Source organism: Anomaloglossus baeobatrachus, unplaced genomic scaffold (assembly GCF_048569485.1).
Source record: "Anomaloglossus baeobatrachus isolate aAnoBae1 unplaced genomic scaffold, aAnoBae1.hap1 Scaffold_3124, whole genome shotgun sequence".
Taxonomy (NCBI): domain Eukaryota; kingdom Metazoa; phylum Chordata; class Amphibia; order Anura; family Aromobatidae; genus Anomaloglossus; species Anomaloglossus baeobatrachus.
In genome coordinates, this window is record NW_027442533.1 from 1 (window position 1) to 23,965 (window position 23,965).

The window sequence follows — 23,965 nt, forward strand, 5'->3', positions numbered from 1 at the left end:
CTTCTTAACCCAGTTTCCAAAAGCAGAACTCAATTCACCTGATTCATATTAGCCCGATTTAATGAATTGGAAGAAAGCATACGTCTTCATATGCACCTCAATTTGGCCCATTCACTTTTCACACTTCCTCCTTTTGTTTTTTATCTTTCACACTTTTGACTTTCTTTATTCATCCAAATAGCAAACTCATCACCACTCAACCTGACCAACTCGGCTATGTCCCCGTGCTGCAGTTCTCTGTCTTATCTAGATCATTTGCAATTGAATGGAATAGATCCCTTTTGGACAAAGTGGATTCACCTGCTGCTGCAGTGACCACAGGTGTGATAACATCTAGAATTGGCATCTGGTGCGATCTCTCCGCTTCCACTCCAAAGAAAGTTACCTGTTTATTCCTATCATGCATTGGTTTTTGGGGTTTTCTTTGAGTAATGATGATCTCTTTAGTAGTCTGTTGGCGCCCTCTCCTGGAGGAATAGTTTGCTTGCTCTTGGACATTCTAAAAGAGAGGTCATGATAGACATTGAGCTTCTGAGCTCAATTGGGGACAGTCATGGGTGATGAATGTTTGCAACCTACTGCGAAGCCTCATACCGCAATATAAGGAACGTCAAATACTAAGAAAGGGCGGCCTATGAAAGAATTACTACTTTCAATAAGTACACTTAAACGGCTAATTGGGAATAGAAAAACTGTAAAAAGCCCTCTGAGAAAGCCCCCCTCTAACCTTTGATAGTAAGCTTTTCTGTAGTCTGCCTGTTGATGTATTTTCCGTTTGAACTGTGCACAACATGAAGAGACGGAACACTGGCGGCTTGTCACAATGCCCCCCGATGACATCACAATAGCGCTGCTGCCTAGAAAACAAGCTGCGCAGAAGAAGTTGTTCTTTGGGTGGGAGGGTGGGCTAGTGGAAGGAGGGGGCAATCTCTTTTTTTCCCGGGTGGTAGGGGGATGACAGGAGAAGGGAAGCGGGTGGTGAGAAAGGTACAGAGGGCAGGGTTTGGGGGCTGGGAAGGAAAGGGAAAAGATTAGGGTTTGGGGATGATGAAAGGGCTTTCTACGGGTAAGGATGGCAAAGGGTGGCAGTGACGGAAAGTCAGGCAACCTGTCCTGTCCGTCTTTTTGTATCGTGAATTGGAAAGACTGCAAGGGGGAGGGGAGTTGCTTGCGCCCTAAAGGAGGAGTTATTCAGATTCATTGCAGTGGGCGGCGGCTGCAAAACGCACCATTCTTCTTGTTTTGGCTCTGCAAAGCAGCCTTTTCAAGGGTTGGCTTGGGTGACAAAATGTCTTGTGTAGGCGTGGGTTTGTCTCCCTCTCGCTCTCTCTCCCTAAGATGTGTCCGGCATAGGCCAGGGTGCCACTCGAGGCCCAAACCAATTCTGGTTATCGCTTCTCGGCCTTTTGGCTAAGATCAAGTGTAGTATCTGTTCTTATCAGTTTAATATCTGATACGTCCCCTATCTGGGGACCATATATTAAATGGATTTTTAGAACAGGGAGATGGAAAAAGAGCTTGCTCTGTCCACTCCACGCATTGACCTGGTATTGCAGTACCTCCAGGAACGGTGCACCCCTTCTTAACCCAGTTTCCAAAAGCAGAACTCAATTCACCTGATTCATATTAGCCCGATTTAATGAATTGGAAGAAAGCATACGTCTTCATATGCACCTCAATTTGGCCCATTCACTTTTCACACTTCCTCCTTTTGTTTTTTATCTTTCACACTTTTGACTTTCTTTATTCATCCAAATAGCAAACTCATCACCACTCAACCTGACCAACTCGGCTATGTCCCCGTGCTGCAGTTCTCTGTCTTATCTAGATCATTTGCAATTGAATGGAATAGATCCCTTTTGGACAAAGTGGATTCACCTGCTGCTGCAGTGACCACAGGTGTGATAACATCTAGAATTGGCATCTGGTGCGATCTCTCCGCTTCCACTCCAAAGAAAGTTACCTGTTTATTCCTATCATGCATTGGTTTTTGGGGTTTTCTTTGAGTAATGATGATCTCTTTAGTAGTCTGTTGGCGCCCTCTCCTGGAGGAATAGTTTGCTTGCTCTTGGACATTCTAAAAGAGAGGTCATGATAGACATTGAGCTTCTGAGCTCAATTGGGGACAGTCATGGGTGATGAATGTTTGCAACCTACTGCGAAGCCTCATACCGCAATATAAGGAACGTCAAATACTAAGAAAGGGCGGCCTATGAAAGAATTACTACTTTCAATAAGTACACTTAAACGGCTAATTGGGAATAGAAAAACTGTAAAAAGCCCTCTGAGAAAGCCCCCCTCTAACCTTTGATAGTAAGCTTTTCTGTAGTCTGCCTGTTGATGTATTTTCCGTTTGAACTGTGCACAACATGAAGAGACGGAACACTGGCGGCTTGTCACAATGCCCCCCGATGACATCACAATAGCGCTGCTGCCTAGAAAACAAGCTGCGCAGAAGAAGTTGTTCTTTGGGTGGGAGGGTGGGCTAGTGGAAGGAGGGGGCAATCTCTTTTTTTCCCGGGTGGTAGGGGGATGACAGGAGAAGGGAAGCGGGTGGTGAGAAAGGTACAGAGGGCAGGGTTTGGGGGCTGGGAAGGAAAGGGAAAAGATTAGGGTTTGGGGATGATGAAAGGGCTTTCTACGGGTAAGGATGGCAAAGGGTGGCAGTGACGGAAAGTCAGGCAACCTGTCCTGTCCGTCTTTTTGTATCGTGAATTGGAAAGACTGCAAGGGGGAGGGGAGTTGCTTGCGCCCTAAAGGAGGAGTTATTCAGATTCATTGCAGTGGGCGGCGGCTGCAAAACGCACCATTCTTCTTGTTTTGGCTCTGCAAAGCAGCCTTTTCAAGGGTTGGCTTGGGTGACAAAATGTCTTGTGTAGGCGTGGGTTTGTCTCCCTCTCGCTCTCTCTCCCTAAGATGTGTCCGGCATAGGCCAGGGTGCCACTCGAGGCCCAAACCAATTCTGGTTATCGCTTCTCGGCCTTTTGGCTAAGATCAAGTGTAGTGTTGTTCGAAGAGGTGGTTTAAGCTCCAGGCCACCTTAGTACAATGATACAATGCACACTGGAAGGTTGCGCTTGCTAGTACTCTGGGTGGATAGTATATTCATCTAGAGGAAAACATGGCCCTACCAGGATCGAGGCTATTAGACTGAGTAAGGGTGGGGGGCTATGGTACAACGTGCCCCAGGACTGACGACCCTGGAGTGAGTCTGAGCTTGCTGGCTTGGGACCCCGGCAAGCCTTGGGCTCTGTAGCACACCGTACCTTGCCTTTTCATACTTTTTGAGCATATTACCCTATCCCGGCCTTCTGGCTAGGAAGGGAAATTTTTATAATCCCGGTCGGAGGTCTGGTCAGCTTTGGGCTGAGAAACTAACACCCGGTTGGAGGTCTGGGTCAGCTTCGGCTGAGAAACCAACACCCGGTTGGAGGTCTGGGTCAGCTTCGGCTGAGAAACCAACACCCGGTTGGAGGTCCGGTTAGCCTTGGGCTGAGAAACCAACACCGGTTGACGGTCCGGGCAGTTTTGGCTGCGAAACCAACAACTAGTAGCTCTCTACTCCACTTGGGTAAGATGCCTGGGTGGACGCTGGGAGCAACGACAAGGCTCAACCAGGCTTCGGCTTGGGGGAGCACCGAAGATCCCTGACCCTTGCTGTGGCCTTCTGGCTCGGAGGGACGGGGTTGATTTTTGGGGACCCTCTCCTCACGGTGGGGTCCACACGAATCCTAGCCTTTGCACTGTTTTTGGTGTGACTTCGGTCATGCTTTTTTTGTGGTGCTTTGGAAAGCTTCATTAAATCAAAAATCTGTTCTTATCAGTTTAATATCTGATACGTCCCCTATCTGGGGACCATATATTAAATGGATTTTTAGAACAGGGAGATGGAAAAAGAGCTTGCTCTGTCCACTCCACGCATTGACCTGGTATTGCAGTACCTCCAGGAACGGTGCACCCCTTCTTAACCCAGTTTCCAAAAGCAGAACTCAATTCACCTGATTCATATTAGCCCGATTTAATGAATTGGAAGAAAGCATACGTCTTCATATGCACCTCAATTTGGCCCATTCACTTTTCACACTTCCTCCTTTTGTTTTTTATCTTTCACACTTTTGACTTTCTTTATTCATCCAAATAGCAAACTCATCACCACTCAACCTGACCAACTCGGCTATGTCCCCGTGCTGCAGTTCTCTGTCTTATCTAGATCATTTGCAATTGAATGGAATAGATCCCTTTTGGACAAAGTGGATTCACCTGCTGCTGCAGTGACCACAGGTGTGATAACATCTAGAATTGGCATCTGGTGCGATCTCTCCGCTTCCACTCCAAAGAAAGTTACCTGTTTATTCCTATCATGCATTGGTTTTTGGGGTTTTCTTTGAGTAATGATGATCTCTTTAGTAGTCTGTTGGCGCCCTCTCCTGGAGGAATAGTTTGCTTGCTCTTGGACATTCTAAAAGAGAGGTCATGATAGACATTGAGCTTCTGAGCTCAATTGGGGACAGTCATGGGTGATGAATGTTTGCAACCTACTGCGAAGCCTCATACCGCAATATAAGGAACGTCAAATACTAAGAAAGGGCGGCCTATGAAAGAATTACTACTTTCAATAAGTACACTTAAACGGCTAATTGGGAATAGAAAAACTGTAAAAAGCCCTCTGAGAAAGCCCCCCTCTAACCTTTGATAGTAAGCTTTTCTGTAGTCTGCCTGTTGATGTATTTTCCGTTTGAACTGTGCACAACATGAAGAGACGGAACACTGGCGGCTTGTCACAATGCCCCCCGATGACATCACAATAGCGCTGCTGCCTAGAAAACAAGCTGCGCAGAAGAAGTTGTTCTTTGGGTGGGAGGGTGGGCTAGTGGAAGGAGGGGGCAATCTCTTTTTTTCCCGGGTGGTAGGGGGATGACAGGAGAAGGGAAGCGGGTGGTGAGAAAGGTACAGAGGGCAGGGTTTGGGGGCTGGGAAGGAAAGGGAAAAGATTAGGGTTTGGGGATGATGAAAGGGCTTTCTACGGGTAAGGATGGCAAAGGGTGGCAGTGACGGAAAGTCAGGCAACCTGTCCTGTCCGTCTTTTTGTATCGTGAATTGGAAAGACTGCAAGGGGAGGGGAGTTGCTTGCGCCCTAAAGGAGGAGTTATTCAGATTCATTGCAGTGGGCGGCGGCTGCAAAACGCACCATTCTTCTTGTTTTGGCTCTGCAAAGCAGCCTTTTCAAGGGTTGGCTTGGGTGACAAAATGTCTTGTGTAGGCGTGGGTTTGTCTCCCTCTCGCTCTCTCTCCCTAAGATGTGTCCGGCATAGGCCAGGGTGCCACTCGAGGCCCAAACCAATTCTGGTTATCGCTTCTCGGCCTTTTGGCTAAGATCAAGTGTAGTATCTGTGAGGCTCGGCAGATGCAATGCACACTGGAAGGTTGCGCTTGCTAGTACTCTTGATGTATAGTATATTCATCTAGAGGAAAACATGGCCCTACCAGGATCGAGGCTATTAGACTGAGTAAGTGTGGGGGCTATGGTGCAATGTGCCCCAGGACTGACGACCCTGGAGTGAGTCTGAGCTTGCTGGCTTGGGACCCCGGCGAGCCTTGGGCTCTGTAGCACACCGTACCTTGCCCTTTCATACTTTCTGAGCATATTGCTCTATCCCGGCCTTCTGGCTAGGAAGGGAAATTTTTATAATCATGGTCGGAGGTCCGTTCAGCTTTGGGCTGAGAAACCAACACCCGGTTGGAGGTCCGGGTCAGCTTCGGCTGAGAAACCAACACCCGGTTGGAGGTCTGGGTCAGCTTCGGCTGAGAAACCAACACCCGGTTGGAGGTCCGGGTCAGCTTCGGCTGAGAAACCAACACCCGGTTGGAGGTCCGGTTAGCCTTGGGCTGAGAAACCAACACCGGTTGACGGTCCGGGCAGTTTCGGCTGCGAAACCAACAACTAGTAGCTCTCTACTCCACTTGGGTAAGATGCCTGGGTGGACGCTGGGAGCAACGACAAGGCTCAACCAGGCTTCGGCTTGGGGGAGCACCGAAGATCCCTGACCCTTGCTGTGGCCTTCTGGCTCGGAGGGACGGGGTTGATTTTTGGGGACCCTCTCCTCACGGAGGGGTCCACACGAATCCTAGCCTTTTCACTGTTTTTGGTGTGACTTCGGTCATGCATTTTTTGCGGTGCTTTGGAAAGCTTCATTAAATCAAAAAATCTGTTCTTATCAGTTTAATATCTGATACGTCCCCTATCTGGGGACCATATATTAAATGGATTTTTAGAACAGGGAGATGGAAAAAGAGCTTGCTCTGTCCACTCCACGCATTGACCTGGTATTGCAGTACCTCCAGGAACGGTGCACCCCTTCTTAACCCAGTTTCCAAAAGCAGAACTCAATTCACCTGATTCATATTAGCCCGATTTAATGAATTGGAAGAAAGCATACGTCTTCATATGCACCTCAATTTGGCCCATTCACTTTTCACACTTCCTCCTTTTGTTTTTTATCTTTCACACTTTTGACTTTCTTTATTCATCCAAATAGCAAACTCATCACCACTCAACCTGACCAACTCGGCTATGTCCCCGTGCTGCAGTTCTCTGTCTTATCTAGATCATTTGCAATTGAATGGAATAGATCCCTTTTGGACAAAGTGGATTCACCTGCTGCTGCAGTGACCACAGGTGTGATAACATCTAGAATTGGCATCTGGTGCGATCTCTCCGCTTCCACTCCAAAGAAAGTTACCTGTTTATTCCTATCATGCATTGGTTTTTGGGGTTTTCTTTGAGTAATGATGATCTCTTTAGTAGTCTGTTGGCGCCCTCTCCTGGAGGAATAGTTTGCTTGCTCTTGGACATTCTAAAAGAGAGGTCATGATAGACATTGAGCTTCTGAGCTCAATTGGGGACAGTCATGGGTGATGAATGTTTGCAACCTACTGCGAAGCCTCATACCGCAATATAAGGAACGTCAAATACTAAGAAAGGGCGGCCTATGAAAGAATTACTACTTTCAATAAGTACACTTAAACGGCTAATTGGGAATAGAAAAACTGTAAAAAGCCCTCTGAGAAAGCCCCCCTCTAACCTTTGATAGTAAGCTTTTCTGTAGTCTGCCTGTTGATGTATTTTCCGTTTGAACTGTGCACAACATGAAGAGACGGAACACTGGCGGCTTGTCACAATGCCCCCCGATGACATCACAATAGCGCTGCTGCCTAGAAAACAAGCTGCGCAGAAGAAGTTGTTCTTTGGGTGGGAGGGTGGGCTAGTGGAAGGAGGGGGCAATCTCTTTTTTTCCCGGGTGGTAGGGGGATGACAGGAGAAGGGAAGCGGGTGGTGAGAAAGGTACAGAGGGCAGGGTTTGGGGGCTGGGAAGGAAAGGGAAAAGATTAGGGTTTGGGGATGATGAAAGGGCTTTCTACGGGTAAGGATGGCAAAGGGTGGCAGTGACGGAAAGTCAGGCAACCTGTCCTGTCCGTCTTTTTGTATCGTGAATTGGAAAGACTGCAAGGGGGAGGGGAGTTGCTTGCGCCCTAAAGGAGGAGTTATTCAGATTCATTGCAGTGGGCGGCGGCTGCAAAACGCACCATTCTTCTTGTTTTGGCTCTGCAAAGCAGCCTTTTCAAGGGTTGGCTTGGGTGACAAAATGTCTTGTGTAGGCGTGGGTTTGTCTCCCTCTCGCTCTCTCTCCCTAAGATGTGTCCGGCATAGGCCAGGGTGCCACTCGAGGCCCAAACCAATTCTGGTTATCGCTTCTCGGCCTTTTGGCTAAGATCAAGTGTAGTATCTGTTCTTATCAGTTTAATATCTGATACGTCCCCTATCTGGGGACCATATATTAAATGGATTTTTAGAACAGGGAGATGGAAAAAGAGCTTGCTCTGTCCACTCCACGCATTGACCTGGTATTGCAGTACCTCCAGGAACGGTGCACCCCTTCTTAACCCAGTTTCCAAAAGCAGAACTCAATTCACCTGATTCATATTAGCCCGATTTAATGAATTGGAAGAAAGCATACGTCTTCATATGCACCTCAATTTGGCCCATTCACTTTTCACACTTCCTCCTTTTGTTTTTTATCTTTCACACTTTTGACTTTCTTTATTCATCCAAATAGCAAACTCATCACCACTCAACCTGACCAACTCGGCTATGTCCCCGTCCTGCAGTTCTCTGTCTTATCTAGATCATTTGCAATTGAATGGAATAGATCCCTTTTGGACAAAGTGGATTCACCTGCTGCTGCAGTGACCACAGGTGTGATAACATCTAGAATTGGCATCTGGTGCGATCTCTCCGCTTCCACTCCAAAGAAAGTTACCTGTTTATTCCTATCATGCATTGGTTTTTGGGGTTTTCTTTGAGTAATGATGATCTCTTTAGTAGTCTGTTGGCGCCCTCTCCTGGAGGAATAGTTTGCTTGCTCTTGGACATTCTAAAAGAGAGGTCATGATAGACATTGAGCTTCTGAGCTCAATTGGGGACAGTCATGGGTGATGAATGTTTGCAACCTACTGCGAAGCCTCATACCGCAATATAAGGAACGTCAAATACTAAGAAAGGGCGGCCTATGAAAGAATTACTACTTTCAATAAGTACACTTAAACGGCTAATTGGGAATAGAAAAACTGTAAAAAGCCCTCTGAGAAAGCCCCCCTCTAACCTTTGATAGTAAGCTTTTCTGTAGTCTGCCTGTTGATGTATTTTCCGTTTGAACTGTGCACAACATGAAGAGACGGAACACTGGCGGCTTGTCACAATGCCCCCCGATGACATCACAATAGCGCTGCTGCCTAGAAAACAAGCTGCGCAGAAGAAGTTGTTCTTTGGGTGGGAGGGTGGGCTAGTGGAAGGAGGGGGCAATCTCTTTTTTTCCCGGGTGGTAGGGGGATGACAGGAGAAGGGAAGCGGGTGGTGAGAAAGGTACAGAGGGCAGGGTTTGGGGGCTGGGAAGGAAAGGGAAAAGATTAGGGTTTGGGGATGATGAAAGGGCTTTCTACGGGTAAGGATGGCAAAGGGTGGCAGTGACGGAAAGTCAGGCAACCTGTCCTGTCCGTCTTTTTGTATCGTGAATTGGAAAGACTGCAAGGGGGAGGGGAGTTGCTTGCGCCCTAAAGGAGGAGTTATTCAGATTCATTGCAGTGGGCGGCGGCTGCAAAACGCACCATTCTTCTTGTTTTGGCTCTGCAAAGCAGCCTTTTCAAGGGTTGGCTTGGGTGACAAAATGTCTTGTGTAGGCGTGGGTTTGTCTCCCTCTCGCTCTCTCTCCCTAAGATGTGTCCGGCATAGGCCAGGGTGCCACTCGAGGCCCAAACCAATTCTGGTTATCGCTTCTCGGCCTTTTGGCTAAGATCAAGTGTAGTATCTGTTCTTATCAGTTTAATATCTGATACGTCCCCTATCTGGGGACCATATATTAAATGGATTTTTAGAACAGGGAGATGGAAAAAGAGCTTGCTCTGTCCACTCCACGCATTGACCTGGTATTGCAGTACCTCCAGGAACGGTGCACCCCTTCTTAACCCAGTTTCCAAAAGCAGAACTCAATTCACCTGATTCATATTAGCCCGATTTAATGAATTGGAAGAAAGCATACGTCTTCATATGCACCTCAATTTGGCCCATTCACTTTTCACACTTCCTCCTTTTGTTTTTTATCTTTCACACTTTTGACTTTCTTTATTCATCCAAATAGCAAACTCATCACCACTCAACCTGACCAACTCGGCTATGTCCCCGTGCTGCAGTTCTCTGTCTTATCTAGATCATTTGCAATTGAATGGAATAGATCCCTTTTGGACAAAGTGGATTCACCTGCTGCTGCAGTGACCACAGGTGTGATAACATCTAGAATTGGCATCTGGTGCGATCTCTCCGCTTCCACTCCAAAGAAAGTTACCTGTTTATTCCTATCATGCATTGGTTTTTGGGGTTTTCTTTGAGTAATGATGATCTCTTTAGTAGTCTGTTGGCGCCCTCTCCTGGAGGAATAGTTTGCTTGCTCTTGGACATTCTAAAAGAGAGGTCATGATAGACATTGAGCTTCTGAGCTCAATTGGGGACAGTCATGGGTGATGAATGTTTGCAACCTACTGCGAAGCCTCATACCGCAATATAAGGAACGTCAAATACTAAGAAAGGGCGGCCTATGAAAGAATTACTACTTTCAATAAGTACACTTAAACGGCTAATTGGGAATAGAAAAACTGTAAAAAGCCCTCTGAGAAAGCCCCCCTCTAACCTTTGATAGTAAGCTTTTCTGTAGTCTGCCTGTTGATGTATTTTCCGTTTGAACTGTGCACAACATGAAGAGACGGAACACTGGCGGCTTGTCACAATGCCCCCCGATGACATCACAATAGCGCTGCTGCCTAGAAAACAAGCTGCGCAGAAGAAGTTGTTCTTTGGGTGGGAGGGTGGGCTAGTGGAAGGAGGGGGCAATCTCTTTTTTTCCCGGGTGGTAGGGGGATGACAGGAGAAGGGAAGCGGGTGGTGAGAAAGGTACAGAGGGCAGGGTTTGGGGGCTGGGAAGGAAAGGGAAAAGATTAGGGTTTGGGGATGATGAAAGGGCTTTCTACGGGTAAGGATGGCAAAGGGTGGCAGTGACGGAAAGTCAGGCAACCTGTCCTGTCCGTCTTTTTGTATCGTGAATTGGAAAGACTGCAAGGGGGAGGGGAGTTGCTTGCGCCCTAAAGGAGGAGTTATTCAGATTCATTGCAGTGGGCGGCGGCTGCAAAACGCACCATTCTTCTTGTTTTGGCTCTGCAAAGCAGCCTTTTCAAGGGTTGGCTTGGGTGACAAAATGTCTTGTGTAGGCGTGGGTTTGTCTCCCTCTCGCTCTCTCTCCCTAAGATGTGTCCGGCATAGGCCAGGGTGCCACTCGAGGCCCAAACCAATTCTGGTTATCGCTTCTCGGCCTTTTGGCTAAGATCAAGTGTAGTATCTGTTCTTATCAGTTTAATATCTGATACGTCCCCTATCTGGGGACCATATATTAAATGGATTTTTAGAACAGGGAGATGGAAAAAGAGCTTGCTCTGTCCACTCCACGCATTGACCTGGTATTGCAGTACCTCCAGGAACGGTGCACCCCTTCTTAACCCAGTTTCCAAAAGCAGAACTCAATTCACCTGATTCATATTAGCCCGATTTAATGAATTGGAAGAAAGCATACGTCTTCATATGCACCTCAATTTGGCCCATTCACTTTTCACACTTCCTCCTTTTGTTTTTTATCTTTCACACTTTTGACTTTCTTTATTCATCCAAATAGCAAACTCATCACCACTCAACCTGACCAACTCGGCTATGTCCCCGTGCTGCAGTTCTCTGTCTTATCTAGATCATTTGCAATTGAATGGAATAGATCCCTTTTGGACAAAGTGGATTCACCTGCTGCTGCAGTGACCACAGGTGTGATAACATCTAGAATTGGCATCTGGTGCGATCTCTCCGCTTCCACTCCAAAGAAAGTTACCTGTTTATTCCTATCATGCATTGGTTTTTGGGGTTTTCTTTGAGTAATGATGATCTCTTTAGTAGTCTGTTGGCGCCCTCTCCTGGAGGAATAGTTTGCTTGCTCTTGGACATTCTAAAAGAGAGGTCATGATAGACATTGAGCTTCTGAGCTCAATTGGGGACAGTCATGGGTGATGAATGTTTGCAACCTACTGCGAAGCCTCATACTGCAATATAAGGAACGTCAAATACTAAGAAAGGGCGGCCTATGAAAGAATTACTACTTTCAATAAGTACACTTAAACGGCTAATTGGGAATAGAAAAACTGTAAAAAGCCCTCTGAGAAAGCCCCCCTCTAACCTTTGATAGTAAGCTTTTCTGTAGTCTGCCTGTTGATGTATTTTCCGTTTGAACTGTGCACAACATGAAGAGACGGAACACTGGCGGCTTGTCACAATGCCCCCCGATGACATCACAATAGCGCTGCTGCCTAGAAAACAAGCTGCGCAGAAGAAGTTGTTCTTTGGGTGGGAGGGTGGGCTAGTGGAAGGAGGGGGCAATCTCTTTTTTTCCCGGGTGGTAGGGGGATGACAGGAGAAGGGAAGCGGGTGGTGAGAAAGGTACAGAGGGCAGGGTTTGGGGGCTGGGAAGGAAAGGGAAAAGATTAGGGTTTGGGGATGATGAAAGGGCTTTCTACGGGTAAGGATGGCAAAGGGTGGCAGTGACGGAAAGTCAGGCAACCTGTCCTGTCCGTCTTTTTGTATCGTGAATTGGAAAGACTGCAAGGGGGAGGGGAGTTGCTTGCGCCCTAAAGGAGGAGTTATTCAGATTCATTGCAGTGGGCGGCGGCTGCAAAACGCACCATTCTTCTTGTTTTGGCTCTGCAAAGCAGCCTTTTCAAGGGTTGGCTTGGGTGACAAATTGTCTTGTGTAGGCGTGGGTTTGTCTCCCTCTCGCTCTCTCTCCCTAAGATGTGTCCGGCATAGGCCAGGGTGCCACTCGAGGCCCAAACCAATTCTGGTTATCGCTTCTCGGCCTTTTGGCTAAGATCAAGTGTAGTATCTGTTCTTATCAGTTTAATATCTGATACGTCCCCTATCTGGGGACCATATATTAAATGGATTTTTAGAACAGGGAGATGGAAAAAGAGCTTGCTCTGTCCACTCCACGCATTGACCTGGTATTGCAGTACCTCCAGGAACGGTGCACCCCTTCTTAACCCAGTTTCCAAAAGCAGAACTCAATTCACCTGATTCATATTAGCCCGATTTAATGAATTGGAAGAAAGCATACGTCTTCATATGCACCTCAATTTGGCCCATTCACTTTTCACACTTCCTCCTTTTGTTTTTTATCTTTCACACTTTTGACTTTCTTTATTCATCCAAATAGCAAACTCATCACCACTCAACCTGACCAACTCGGCTATGTCCCCGTGCTGCAGTTCTCTGTCTTATCTAGATCATTTGCAATTGAATGGAATAGATCCCTTTTGGACAAAGTGGATTCACCTGCTGCTGCAGTGACCACAGGTGTGATAACATCTAGAATTGGCATCTGGTGCGATCTCTCCGCTTCCACTCCAAAGAAAGTTACCTGTTTATTCCTATCATGCATTGGTTTTTGGGGTTTTCTTTGAGTAATGATGATCTCTTTAGTAGTCTGTTGGCGCCCTCTCCTGGAGGAATAGTTTGCTTGCTCTTGGACATTCTAAAAGAGAGGTCATGATAGACATTGAGCTTCTGAGCTCAATTGGGGACAGTCATGGGTGATGAATGTTTGCAACCTACTGCGAAGCCTCATACCGCAATATAAGGAACGTCAAATACTAAGAAAGGGCGGCCTATGAAAGAATTACTACTTTCAATAAGTACACTTAAACGGCTAATTGGGAATAGAAAAACTGTAAAAAGCCCTCTGAGAAAGCCCCCCTCTAACCTTTGATAGTAAGCTTTTCTGTAGTCTGCCTGTTGATGTATTTTCCGTTTGAACTGTGCACAACATGAAGAGACGGAACACTGGCGGCTTGTCACAATGCCCCCCGATGACATCACAATAGCGCTGCTGCCTAGAAAACAAGCTGCGCAGAAGAAGTTGTTCTTTGGGTGGGAGGGTGGGCTAGTGGAAGGAGGGGGCAATCTCTTTTTTTCCCGGGTGGTAGGGGGATGACAGGAGAAGGGAAGCGGGTGGTGAGAAAGGTACAGAGGGCAGGGTTTGGGGGCTGGGAAGGAAAGGGAAAAGATTAGGGTTTGGGGATGATGAAAGGGCTTTCTACGGGTAAGGATGGCAAAGGGTGGCAGTGACGGAAAGTCAGGCAACCTGTCCTGTCCGTCTTTTTGTATCGTGAATTGGAAAGACTGCAAGGGGGAGGGGAGTTGCTTGCGCCCTAAAGGAGGAGTTATTCAGATTCATTGCAGTGGGCGGCGGCTGCAAAACGCACCATTCTTCTTGTTTTGGCTCTGCAAAGCAGCCTTTTCAAGGGTTGGCTTGGGTGACAAAATGTCTTGTGTAGGCGTGGGTTTGTCTCCCTCTCGCTCTCTCTCCCTAAGATGTGTCCGGCATAGGCCAGGGTGCCACTCGAGGCCCAAACCAATTCTGGTTATCGCTTCTCGGCCTTTTGGCTAAGATCAAGTGTAGTATCTGTTCTTATCAGTTTAATATCTGATACGTCCCCTATCTGGGGACCATATATTAAATGGATTTTTAGAACAGGGAGATGGAAAAAGAGCTTGCTCTGTCCACTCCACGCATTGACCTGGTATTGCAGTACCTCCAGGAACGGTGCACCCCTTCTTAACCCAGTTTCCAAAAGCAGAACTCAATTCACCTGATTCATATTAGCCCGATTTAATGAATTGGAAGAAAGCATACGTCTTCATATGCACCTCAATTTGGCCCATTCACTTTTCACACTTCCTCCTTTTGTTTTTTATCTTTCACACTTTTGACTTTCTTTATTCATCCAAATAGCAAACTCATCACCACTCAACCTGACCAACTCGGCTATGTCCCCGTGCTGCAGTTCTCTGTCTTATCTAGATCATTTGCAATTGAATGGAATAGATCCCTTTTGGACAAAGTGGATTCACCTGCTGCTGCAGTGACCACAGGTGTGATAACATCTAGAATTGGCATCTGGTGCGATCTCTCCGCTTCCACTCCAAAGAAAGTTACCTGTTTATTCCTATCATGCATTGGTTTTTGGGGTTTTCTTTGAGTAATGATGATCTCTTTAGTAGTCTGTTGGCGCCCTCTCCTGGAGGAATAGTTTGCTTGCTCTTGGACATTCTAAAAGAGAGGTCATGATAGACATTGAGCTTCTGAGCTCAATTGGGGACAGTCATGGGTGATGAATGTTTGCAACCTACTGCGAAGCCTCATACCGCAATATAAGGAACGTCAAATACTAAGAAAGGGCGGCCTATGAAAGAATTACTACTTTCAATAAGTACACTTAAACGGCTAATTGGGAATAGAAAAACTGTAAAAAGCCCTCTGAGAAAGCCCCCCTCTAACCTTTGATAGTAAGCTTTTCTGTAGTCTGCCTGTTGATGTATTTTCCGTTTGAACTGTGCACAACATGAAGAGACGGAACACTGGCGGCTTGTCACAATGCCCCCCGATGACATCACAATAGCGCTGCTGCCTAGAAAACAAGCTGCGCAGAAGAAGTTGTTCTTTGGGTGGGAGGGTGGGCTAGTGGAAGGAGGGGGCAATCTCTTTTTTTCCCGGGTGGTAGGGGGATGACAGGAGAAGGGAAGCGGGTGGTGAGAAAGGTACAGAGGGCAGGGTTTGGGGGCTGGGAAGGAAAGGGAAAAGATTAGGGTTTGGGGATGATGAAAGGGCTTTCTACGGGTAAGGATGGCAAAGGGTGGCAGTGACGGAAAGTCAGGCAACCTGTCCTGTCCGTCTTTTTGTATCGTGAATTGGAAAGACTGCAAGGGGGAGGGGAGTTGCTTGCGCCCTAAAGGAGGAGTTATTCAGATTCATTGCAGTGGGCGGCGGCTGCAAAACGCACCATTCTTCTTGTTTTGGCTCTGCAAAGCAGCCTTTTCAAGGGTTGGCTTGGGTGACAAAATGTCTTGTGTAGGCGTGGGTTTGTCTCCCTCTCGCTCTCTCTCCCTAAGATGTGTCCGGCATAGGCCAGGGTGCCACTCGAGGCCCAAACCAATTCTGGTTATCGCTTCTCGGCCTTTTGGCTAAGATCAAGTGTAGTATCTGTTCTTATCAGTTTAATATCTGATACGTCCCCTATCTGGGGACCATATATTAAATGGATTTTTAGAACAGGGAGATGGAAAAAGAGCTTGCTCTGTCCACTCCACGCATTGACCTGGTATTGCAGTACCTCCAGGAACGGTGCACCCCTTCTTAACCCAGTTTCCAAAAGCAGAACTCAATTCACCTGATTCATATTAGCCCGATTTAATGAATTGGAAGAAAGCATACGTCTTCATATGCACCTCAATTTGGCCCATTCACTTTTCACACTTCCTCCTTTTGTTTTTTATCTTTCACACTTTTGACTTTCTTTATTCATCCAAATAGCAAACTCATCACCACTCAACCTGACCAACTCGGCTATGTCCCCGTGCTGCAGTTCTCTGTCTTATCTAGATCATTTGCAATTGAATGGAATAGATCCCTTTTGGACAAAGTGGATTCACCTGCTGCTGCAGTGACCACAGGTGTGATAACATCTAGAATTGGCATCTGGTGCGATCTCTCCGCTTCCACTCCAAAGAAAGTTACCTGTTTATTCCTATCATGCATTGGTTTTTGGGGTTTTCTTTGAGTAATGATGATCTCTTTAGTAGTCTGTTGGCGCCCTCTCCTGGAGGAATAGTTTGCTTGCTCTTGGACATTCTAAAAGAGAGGTCATGATAGACATTGAGCTTCTGAGCTCAATTGGGGACAGTCATGGGTGATGAATGTTTGCAACCTACTGCGAAGCCTCATACCGCAATATAAGGAACGTCAAATACTAAGAAAGGGCGGCCTATGAAAGAATTACTACTTTCAATAAGTACACTTAAACGGCTAATTGGGAATAGAAAAACTGTAAAAAGCCCTCTGAGAAAGCCCCCCTCTAACCTTTGATAGTAAGCTTTTCTGTAGTCTGCCTGTTGATGTATTTTCCGTTTGAACTGTGCACAACATGAAGAGACGGAACACTGGCGGCTTGTCACAATGCCCCCCGATGACATCACAATAGCGCTGCTGCCTAGAAAACAAGCTGCGCAGAAGAAGTTGTTCTTTGGGTGGGAGGGTGGGCTAGTGGAAGGAGGGGGCAATCTCTTTTTTTCCCGGGTGGTAGGGGGATGACAGGAGAAGGGAAGCGGGTGGTGAGAAAGGTACAGAGGGCAGGGTTTGGGGGCTGGGAAGGAAAGGGAAAAGATTAGGGTTTGGGGATGATGAAAGGGCTTTCTACGGGTAAGGATGGCAAAGGGTGGCAGTGACGGAAAGTCAGGCAACCTGTCCTGTCCGTCTTTTTGTATCGTGAATTGGAAAGACTGCAAGGGGGAGGGGAGTTGCTTGCGCCCTAAAGGAGGAGTTATTCAGATTCATTGCAGTGGGCGGCGGCTGCAAAACGCACCATTCTTCTTGTTTTGGCTCTGCAAAGCAGCCTTTTCAAGGGTTGGCTTGGGTGACAAAATGTCTTGTGTAGGCGTGGGTTTGTCTCCCTCTCGCTCTCTCTCCCTAAGATGTGTCCGGCATAGGCCAGGGTGCCACTCGAGGCCCAAACCAATTCTGGTTATCGCTTCTCGGCCTTTTGGCTAAGATCAAGTGTAGTATCTGTTCTTATCAGTTTAATATCTGATACGTCCCCTATCTGGGGACCATATATTAAATGGATTTTTAGAACAGGGAGATGGAAAAAGAGCTTGCTCTGTCCACTCCACGCATTGACCTGGTATTGCAGTACCTCCAGGAACGGTGCACCCCTTCTTAACCCAGTTTCCAAAAGCAGAACTCAATTCACCTGATTCATATTAGCCCGATTTAATGAATTGGAAGAAAGCATACGTCTTCATATGCACCTCAATTTGGCCCATTCACTTTTCACACTTCCTCCTTTTGTTTTTTATCTTTCACACTTTTGACTTTCTTTATTCATCCAAATAGCAAACTCATCACCACTCAACCTGACCAACTCGGCTATGTCCCCGTGCTGCAGTTCTCTGTCTTATCTAGATCATTTGCAATTGAATGGAATAGATCCCTTTTGGACAAAGTGGATTCACCTGCTGCTGCAGTGACCACAGGTGTGATAACATCTAGAATTGGCATCTGGTGCGATCTCTCCGCTTCCACTCCAAAGAAAGTTACCTGTTTATTCCTATCATGCATTGGTTTTTGGGGTTTTCTTTGAGTAATGATGATCTCTTTAGTAGTCTGTTGGCGCCCTCTCCTGGAGGAATAGTTTGCTTGCTCTTGGACATTCTAAAAGAGAGGTCATGATAGACATTGAGCTTCTGAGCTCAATTGGGGACAGTCATGGGTGATGAATGTTTGCAACCTACTGCGAAGCCTCATACCGCAATATAAGGAACGTCAAATACTAAGAAAGGGCGGCCTATGAAAGAATTACTACTTTCAATAAGTACACTTAAACGGCTAATTGGGAATAGAAAAACTGTAAAAAGCCCTCTGAGAAAGCCCCCCTCTAACCTTTGATAGTAAGCTTTTCTGTAGTCTGCCTGTTGATGTATTTTCCGTTTGAACTGTGCACAACATGAAGAGACGGAACACTGGCGGCTTGTCACAATGCCCCCCGATGACATCACAATAGCGCTGCTGCCTAGAAAACAAGCTGCGCAGAAGAAGTTGTTCTTTGGGTGGGAGGGTGGGCTAGTGGAAGGAGGGGGCAATCTCTTTTTTTCCCGGGTGGTAGGGGGATGACAGGAGAAGGGAAGCGGGTGGTGAGAAAGGTACAGAGGGCAGGGTTTGGGGGCTGGGAAGGAAAGGGAAAAGATTAGGGTTTGGGGATGATGAAAGGGCTTTCTACGGGTAAGGATGGCAAAGGGTGGCAGTGACGGAAAGTCAGGCAACCTGTCCTGTCCGTCTTTTTGTATCATGAATTGGAAAGACTGCAAGGGGGAGGGGAGTTGCTTGCGCCCTAAAGGAGGAGTTATTCAGATTCATTGCAGTGGGCGGCGGCTGCAAAACGCACCATTCTTCTTGTTTTGGCTCTGCAAAGCAGCCTTTTCAAGGGTTGGCTTGGGTGACAAAATGTCTTGTGTAGGCGTGGGTTTGTCTCCCTCTCGCTCTCTCTCCCTAAGATGTGTCCGGCATAGGCCAGGGTGCCACTCGAGGCCCAAACCAATTCTGGTTATCGCTTCTCGGCCTTTTGGCTAAGATCAAGTGTAGTATCTGTTCTTATCAGTTTAATATCTGATACGTCCCCTATCTGGGGACCATATATTAAATGGATTTTTAGAACAGGGAGATGGAAAAAGAGCTTGCTCTGTCCACTCCACGCATTGACCTGGTATTGCAGTACCTCCAGGAACGGTGCACCCCTTCTTAACCCAGTTTCCAAAAGCAGAACTCAATTCACCTGATTCATATTAGCCCGATTTAATGAATTGGAAGAAAGCATACGTCTTCATATGCACCTCAATTTGGCCCATTCACTTTTCACACTTCCTCCTTTTGTTTTTTATCTTTCACACTTTTGACTTTCTTTATTCATCCAAATAGCAAACTCATCACCACTCAACCTGACCAACTCGGCTATGTCCCCGTGCTGCAGTTCTCTGTCTTATCTAGATCATTTGCAATTGAATGGAATAGATCCCTTTTGGACAAAGTGGATTCACCTGCTGCTGCAGTGACCACAGGTGTGATAACATCTAGAATTGGCATCTGATGCGATCTCTCCGCTTCCACTCCAAAGAAAGTTACCTGTTTATTCCTATCATGCATTGGTTTTTGGGGTTTTCTTTGAGTAATGATGATCTCTTTAGTAGTCTGTTGGCGCCCTCTCCTGGAGGAATAGTTTGCTTGCTCTTGGACATTCTAAAAGAGAGGTCATGATAGACATTGAGCTTCTGAGCTCAATTGGGGACAGTCATGGGTGATGAATGTTTGCAACCTACTGCGAAGCCTCATACCGCAATATAAGGAACGTCAAATACTAAGAAAGGGCGGCCTATGAAAGAATTACTACTTTCAATAAGTACACTTAAACGGCTAATTGGGAATAGAAAAACTGTAAAAAGCCCTCTGAGAAAGCCCCCCTCTAACCTTTGATAGTAAGCTTTTCTGTAGTCTGCCTGTTGATGTATTTTCCGTTTGAACTGTGCACAACATGAAGAGACGGAACACTGGCGGCTTGTCACAATGCCCCCCGATGACATCACAATAGCGCTGCTGCCTAGAAAACAAGCTGCGCAGAAGAAGTTGTTCTTTGGGTGGGAGGGTGGGCTAGTGGAAGGAGGGGGCAATCTCTTTTTTTCCCGGGTGGTAGGGGGATGACAGGAGAAGGGAAGCGGGTGGTGAGAAAGGTACAGAGGGCAGGGTTTGGGGGCTGGGAAGGAAAGGGAAAAGATTAGGGTTTGGGGATGATGAAAGGGCTTTCTACGGGTAAGGATGGCAAAGGGTGGCAGTGACGGAAAGTCAGGCAACCTGTCCTGTCCGTCTTTTTGTATCGTGAATTGGAAAGACTGCAAGGGGGAGGGGAGTTGCTTGCGCCCTAAAGGAGGAGTTATTCAGATTCATTGCAGTGGGCGGCGGCTGCAAAACGCACCATTCTTCTTGTTTTGGCTCTGCAAAGCAGCCTTTTCAAGGGTTGGCTTGGGTGACAAAATGTCTTGTGTAGGCGTGGGTTTGTCTCCCTCTCGCTCTCTCTCCCTAAGATGTGTCCGGCATAGGCCAGGGTGCCACTCGAGGCCCAAACCAATTCTGGTTATCGCTTCTCGGCCTTTTGGCTAAGATCAAGTGTAGTATCTGTTCTTATCAGTTTAATATCTGATACGTCCCCTATCTGGGGACCATATATTAAATGGATTTTTAGAACAGGGAGATGGAAAAAGAGCTTGCTCTGTCCACTCCACGCATTGACCTGGTATTGCAGTACCTCCAGGAACGGTGCACCCCTTCTTAACCCAGTTTCCAAAAGCAGAACTCAATTCACCTGATTCATATTAGCCCGATTTAATGAATTGGAAGAAAGCATACGTCTTCATATGCACCTCAATTTGGCCCATTCACTTTTCACACTTCCTCCTTTTGTTTTTTATCTTTCACACTTTTGACTTTCTTTATTCATCCAAATAGCAAACTCATCACCACTCAACCTGACCAACTCGGCTATGTCCCCGTGCTGCAGTTCTCTGTCTTATCTAGATCATTTGCAATTGAATGGAATAGATCCCTTTTGGACAAAGTGGATTCACCTGCTGCTGCAGTGACCACAGGTGTGATAACATCTAGAATTGGCATCTGGTGCGATCTCTCCGCTTCCACTCCAAAGAAAGTTACCTGTTTATTCCTATCATGCATTGGTTTTTGGGGTTTTCTTTGAGTAATGATGATCTCTTTAGTAGTCTGTTGGCGCCCTCTCCTGGAGGAATAGTTTGCTTGCTCTTGGACATTCTAAAAGAGAGGTCATGATAGACATTGAGCTTCTGAGCTCAATTGGGGACAGTCATGGGTGATGAATGTTTGCAACCTACTGCGAAGCCTCATACCGCAATATAAGGAACGTCAAATACTAAGAAAGGGCGGCCTATGAAAGAATTACTACTTTCAATAAGTACACTTAAACGGCTAATTGGGAATAGAAAAACTGTAAAAAGCCCTCTGAGAAAGCCCCCCTCTAACCTTTGATAGTAAGCTTTTCTGTAGTCTGCCTGTTGATGTATTTTCCGTTTGAACTGTGCACAACATGAAGAGACGGAACACTGGCGGCTTGTCACAATGCCCCCCGATGACATCACAATAGCGCTGCTGCCTAGAAAACAAGCTGCGCAGAAGAAGTTGTTCTTTGGGTGGGAGGGTGGGCTAGTGGAAGGAGGGGGCAATCTCTTTTTTTCCCGGGTGGTAGGGGGATGACAGGAGAAGGGAAGCGGGTGGTGAGAAAGGTACAGAGGGCAGGGTTTGGGGGCTGGGAAGGAAAGGGAAAAGATTAGGGTTTGGGGATGATGAAAGGGCTTTCTACGGGTAAGGATGGCAAAGGGTGGCAGTGACGGAAAGTCAGGCAACCTGTCCTGTCCGTCTTTTTGTATCGTGAATTGGAAAGACTGCAAGGGGGAGGGGAGTTGCTTGCGCCCTAAAGGAGGAGTTATTCAGATTCATTGCAGTGGGCGGCGGCTGCAAAACGCACCATTCTTCTTGTTTTGGCTCTGCAAAGCAGCCTTTTCAAGGGTTGGCTTGGGTGACAAAATGTCTTGTGTAGGCGTGGGTTTGTCTCCCTCTCGCTCTCTCTCCCTAAGATGTGTCCGGCATAGGCCAGGGTGCCACTCGAGGCCCAAACCAATTCTGGTTATCGCTTCTCGGCCTTTTGGCTAAGATCAAGTGTAGTATCTGTTCTTATCAGTTTAATATCTGATACGTCCCCTATCTGGGGACCATATATTAAATGGATTTTTAGAACAGGGAGATGGAAAAAGAGCTTGCTCTGTCCACTCCACGCATTGACCTGGTATTGCAGTACCTCCAGGAACGGTGCACCCCTTCTTAACCCAGTTTCCAAAAGCAGAACTCAATTCACCTGATTCATATTAGCCCGATTTAATGAATTGGAAGAAAGCATACGTCTTCATATGCACCTCAATTTGGCCCATTCACTTTTCACACTTCCTCCTTTTGTTTTTTATCTTTCACACTTTTGACTTTCTTTATTCATCCAAATAGCAAACTCATCACCACTCAACCTGACCAACTCGGCTATGTCCCCGTGCTGCAGTTCTCTGTCTTATCTAGATCATTTGCAATTGAATGGAATAGATCCCTTTTGGACAAAGTGGATTCACCTGCTGCTGCAGTGACCACAGGTGTGATAACATCTAGAATTGGCATCTGGTGCGATCTCTCCGCTTCCACTCCAAAGAAAGTTACCTGTTTATTCCTATCATGCATTGGTTTTTGGGGTTTTCTTTGAGTAATGATGATCTCTTTAGTAGTCTGTTGGCGCCCTCTCCTGGAGGAATAGTTTGCTTGCTCTTGGACATTCTAAAAGAGAGGTCATGATAGACATTGAGCTTCTGAGCTCAATTGGGGACAGTCATGGGTGATGAATGTTTGCAACCTACTGCGAAGCCTCATACCGCAATATAAGGAACGTCAAATACTAAGAAAGGGCGGCCTATGAAAGAATTACTACTTTCAATAAGTACACTTAAACGGCTAATTGGGAATAGAAAAACTGTAAAAAGCCCTCTGAGAAAGCCCCCCTCTAACCTTTGATAGTAAGCTTTTCTGTAGTCTGCCTGTTGATGTATTTTCCGTTTGAACTGTGCACAACATGAAGAGACGGAACACTGGCGGCTTGTCACAATGCCCCCCGATGACATCACAATAGCGCTGCTGCCTAGAAAACAAGCTGCGCAGAAGAAGTTGTTCTTTGGGTGGGAGGGTGGGCTAGTGGAAGGAGGGGGCAATCTCTTTTTTTCCCGGGTGGTAGGGGGATGACAGGAGAAGGGAAGCGGGTGGTGAGAAAGGTACAGAGGGCAGGGTTTGGGGGCTGGGAAGGAAAGGGAAAAGATTAGGGTTTGGGGATGATGAAAGGGCTTTCTACGGGTAAGGATGGCAAAGGGTGGCAGTGACGGAAAGTCAGGCAACCTGTCCTGTCCGTCTTTTTGTATCGTGAATTGGAAAGACTGCAAGGGGGAGGGGAGTTGCTTGCGCCCTAAAGGAGGAGTTATTCAGATTCATTGCAGTGGGCGGCGGCTGCAAAACGCACCATTCTTCTTGTTTTGGCTCTGCAAAGCAGCCTTTTCAAGGGTTGGCTTGGGTGACAAAATGTCTTGTGTAGGCGTGGGTTTGTCTCCCTCTCGCTCTCTCTCCCTAAGATGTGTCCGGCATAGGCCAGGGTGCCACTCGAGGCCCAAACCAATTCTGGTTATCGCTTCTCGGCCTTTTGGCTAAGATCAAGTGTAGTATCTGTTCTTATCAGTTTAATATCTGATACGTCCCCTATCTGGGGACCATATATTAAATGGATTTTTAGAACAGGGAGATGGAAAAAGAGCTTGCTCTGTCCACTCCACGCATTGACCTGGTATTGCAGTACCTCCAGGAACGGTGCACCCCTTCTTAACCCAGTTTCCAAAAGCAGAACTCAATTCACCTGATTCATATTAGCCCGATTTAATGAATTGGAAGAAAGCATACGTCTTCATATGCACCTCAATTTGGCCCATTCACTTTTCACACTTCCTCCTTTTGTTTTTTATCTTTCACACTTTTGACTTTCTTTATTCATCCAAATAGCAAACTCATCACCACTCAACCTGACCAACTCGGCTATGTCCCCGTGCTGCAGTTCTCTGTCTTATCTAGAT

The 23,965-nt window shown here is 46.8% G+C and overlaps 14 non-coding genes and 1 pseudogene across 14 annotated transcripts; all 15 read left to right on the forward strand.

Moving 5' to 3' along the window:
• The first annotated feature begins 1,390 nt into the window (after positions 1-1,390).
• On the forward strand, positions 1,391-1,581 carry LOC142268966 (U2 spliceosomal RNA). The gene has a single exon (XR_012734537.1). It is a non-coding gene; the product is annotated as a U2 spliceosomal RNA (small nuclear RNA).
• A 2,190-nt stretch (positions 1,582-3,771) lies between these two features.
• LOC142268976 (U2 spliceosomal RNA) lies at positions 3,772-3,963 on the forward strand. Its single transcript, XR_012734545.1, has one exon. It is a non-coding gene; the product is annotated as a U2 spliceosomal RNA (small nuclear RNA).
• A 1,386-nt stretch (positions 3,964-5,349) lies between these two features.
• Positions 5,350-5,476, forward strand: LOC142268980 (U2 spliceosomal RNA; annotated as a pseudogene).
• A 684-nt stretch (positions 5,477-6,160) lies between these two features.
• Positions 6,161-6,358, forward strand: LOC142268978 (U2 spliceosomal RNA). The gene has a single exon (XR_012734547.1). It is a non-coding gene; the product is annotated as a U2 spliceosomal RNA (small nuclear RNA).
• Positions 6,359-7,745: 1,387 nt separating this feature from the next.
• LOC142268992 (U2 spliceosomal RNA) lies at positions 7,746-7,936 on the forward strand. Its single transcript, XR_012734557.1, has one exon. It is a non-coding gene; the product is annotated as a U2 spliceosomal RNA (small nuclear RNA).
• Positions 7,937-9,323: 1,387 nt separating this feature from the next.
• On the forward strand, positions 9,324-9,514 carry LOC142269004 (U2 spliceosomal RNA). The gene has a single exon (XR_012734568.1). It is a non-coding gene; the product is annotated as a U2 spliceosomal RNA (small nuclear RNA).
• A 1,387-nt stretch (positions 9,515-10,901) lies between these two features.
• LOC142269017 (U2 spliceosomal RNA) lies at positions 10,902-11,092 on the forward strand. The gene has a single exon (XR_012734579.1). It is a non-coding gene; the product is annotated as a U2 spliceosomal RNA (small nuclear RNA).
• Positions 11,093-12,479: 1,387 nt separating this feature from the next.
• LOC142269029 (U2 spliceosomal RNA) lies at positions 12,480-12,670 on the forward strand. Its single transcript, XR_012734590.1, has one exon. It is a non-coding gene; the product is annotated as a U2 spliceosomal RNA (small nuclear RNA).
• Positions 12,671-14,057: 1,387 nt separating this feature from the next.
• Positions 14,058-14,248, forward strand: LOC142268973 (U2 spliceosomal RNA). Its single transcript, XR_012734543.1, has one exon. It is a non-coding gene; the product is annotated as a U2 spliceosomal RNA (small nuclear RNA).
• Positions 14,249-15,635: 1,387 nt separating this feature from the next.
• On the forward strand, positions 15,636-15,826 carry LOC142268981 (U2 spliceosomal RNA). The gene has a single exon (XR_012734548.1). It is a non-coding gene; the product is annotated as a U2 spliceosomal RNA (small nuclear RNA).
• Positions 15,827-17,213: 1,387 nt separating this feature from the next.
• On the forward strand, positions 17,214-17,404 carry LOC142268983 (U2 spliceosomal RNA). Its single transcript, XR_012734549.1, has one exon. It is a non-coding gene; the product is annotated as a U2 spliceosomal RNA (small nuclear RNA).
• Positions 17,405-18,791: 1,387 nt separating this feature from the next.
• Positions 18,792-18,982, forward strand: LOC142268984 (U2 spliceosomal RNA). Its single transcript, XR_012734550.1, has one exon. It is a non-coding gene; the product is annotated as a U2 spliceosomal RNA (small nuclear RNA).
• Positions 18,983-20,369: 1,387 nt separating this feature from the next.
• On the forward strand, positions 20,370-20,560 carry LOC142268985 (U2 spliceosomal RNA). The gene has a single exon (XR_012734551.1). It is a non-coding gene; the product is annotated as a U2 spliceosomal RNA (small nuclear RNA).
• Positions 20,561-21,947: 1,387 nt separating this feature from the next.
• Positions 21,948-22,138, forward strand: LOC142268986 (U2 spliceosomal RNA). Its single transcript, XR_012734552.1, has one exon. It is a non-coding gene; the product is annotated as a U2 spliceosomal RNA (small nuclear RNA).
• Positions 22,139-23,525: 1,387 nt separating this feature from the next.
• Positions 23,526-23,716, forward strand: LOC142268987 (U2 spliceosomal RNA). Its single transcript, XR_012734553.1, has one exon. It is a non-coding gene; the product is annotated as a U2 spliceosomal RNA (small nuclear RNA).
• The last annotated feature ends 249 nt before the right edge of the window (positions 23,717-23,965 follow it).